Below are 2,476 nucleotides of genomic sequence, written 5' to 3'. Positions count from 1 at the left end.
TGACTAAGCCTTCCCACGATCATGTGCCTTCTGACTAAGCATAAATAGGGGTTAAATGGCAATAAAAAGGGAAAAATCATAACACTACTGCTGTTGTCAAATAGCTGTATTATAATTAAAAAAGACCCAGAGGTCTCAGTCTGAGAATATCCTGTAGATGATTCTATCTCATGATGCCTCTCCTCATCTTCTAACCTCTTCTCATACTGACTGATGGTTGCCCACCCTGGAGCTACTGTGGCTGTGGGACAGTGTAGTGAGGGGAGTTTCTATTAGAGTGACATAGAGTGAGCTATGTTCTGAGTGTAGCAGAACACTTCAGGATCCTGAAGCCACTCAAAGGGTATCAAGAGAGTCTCTAGTGTGATCTCCAATGTCAGATGCTCTCATGGCAGTAGAAGGGTTGAGAGACAGTGAGTTATTAAAAAAGTCCTCAGGAAGGTTCTCATCTTCATAGTTAGGGACAGAGAGTGGAATCTATAAGTTTCAGAAACTTGTGAGGCAATTGTTACTATCTCCACTGTCTGGTCATTAAGGTCAAGAGGGGTATCTGTGCTCTTTCTCTTCTTGAAGATTCCCTGAATGCATGCTGCTAGGCTCAGCTTCAGGTATAGTTTCTGCCATAGGCTGGAAGGAGGGTTGGAGGATATTGAAGATATCATATAGAGGAAGATTAGAAGTTACATTTCATAGGATTCATCAGATTTGTTGAAACTCTTGATAGTGCCTGACTGCCCAAGTGATGATTGATTGGCATCTCTGACAAAGTTAGATGATCACTAATAATCCTAATAGCATTCTGATGATAGAAGCTAAGAGATCAAAGAATTCACAGTCAAAGTTAGAGGAGTTTGAGTTGAGAGATAGCATTCAGTTTCCTTCATGCTTATTGTGCATGAGGAAAGAGAAGCAAAAGCTTCAAGCTAACTGTTAGACCCAAGCTGCACATGATCATAAACATATGATAAACTGATGTCACTTTGCATTCAAATGTTCCATCAGAGTTCACTAATGTGAATATTGATCATGATATGACAAGACCTTTGTGATTGGCTTGAGAGTGGAATGGTATGAATAAATTTTAGCTTGAAGCTGGGGTTATACTAGTGAGAGTCATTCTACTTATATACAAGTCATCTATAGTGATATAAATACTACTACCTATTGTATTGTCTGTAGTTATCATGCTTTTTATTCTTGAGTATTGTTACTACCTATAGAAGTCCTATTGTGCATCACTGGATGATACTATTGCATCAAAAGGCAATGACTGACTGGGCTTGTTGTGATGACTAAGCCCATTCCATGGTCTTAAGTGCTGGTCTAGGCACCCTGACTAAGCATAGATAGGGGTTAATATGAGAGAAAAGTAGAAAAATCATAACAAATCCACTATAATAAATAAATCTACATTCTAAGAGATCAGCAGCTTCATGGTGAAATTATCACCATGTGTCATAATCATGCAACTGTGAGACACCCAGAGATCACCAAGACCAAGAAGCCAGTACTTCAGGAATATTGATGGCCAAAACTTGGCTAGGATATTAAGAGATATATAAAAGAGTGTGAGGTCTATCAATAAGAAAAATCAATAATTCAACCACAGGCAGCACCACTTCATCTGAATGAGGTTCTTTAATCACCATGGACCCACATCTCAGTGGATATGATCACTGGACTACCTAACTGTAATGGCTATAATGCTATTATCATCATCATTGACAGGTTCTCAAAGGCAATTATTCTGATCACCTGTTCAACAGAACTAACCTCTGAAGGATAGGCTAAAATCCTTCACAATGAGGTGTATACCAAGTATAGCATGCCTCAAGTTGTGATTTCTGATTGAAGACTGCAATTTATCTTGAAATTTCTTAATGATCTATACCAACTTCTGAATATCTGGTGAAACACATCAACAGTCTATCATTCTCAAACAGACAGACAGACAGAGAGAGTCAACCAAGAAGTTGAAAAGTATCTGCAATTATTTATCAACTACCAACAAGATGATTGGGTGGAATAGCTTATGCTTGCGGCCTTTCAGCACAACAACCACATCTATTCAGCAATAGAAAAAAATCCCATTCTTCATCAATTATAGATACTATTCTAATATCTCATAGACAGGATACACATCCATCACAATGCCTGCATCCTCTAACTTTGCACACACTATGACTAAAATCCACAATGAAACCTGCACCACTCTTGAAAAGACAGCAGCCTCCATGAAGAAATAATATGACAAACACTGCTCTCTCACTCACACCTACAATATTAATGACAAGGTTTGGCTGGACATGACCAACCTTCATTTACCTCAGCTAAAACAGAAGCTCACTGACAAGCACACAGATCCTTTCATAGTCACCACATAAATTAGTACATTGGCATACAAACTCTACCTTCCAGTCAACTGGAAGGTATATAATGTCTTTAATGAATCTCTATTCACATCTTTCATTGCTCC

This window comes from Guyanagaster necrorhizus (assembly GCF_019112545.1).
Source record: "Guyanagaster necrorhizus MCA 3950 unplaced genomic scaffold BT62scaffold_7, whole genome shotgun sequence".
NCBI classification, from domain to species: Eukaryota; Fungi; Basidiomycota; class Agaricomycetes; order Agaricales; family Physalacriaceae; genus Guyanagaster; species Guyanagaster necrorhizus.
The sequence above is the reverse complement of the archived record's forward strand: the minus strand, read 5'-3'. Positions refer to the sequence as shown.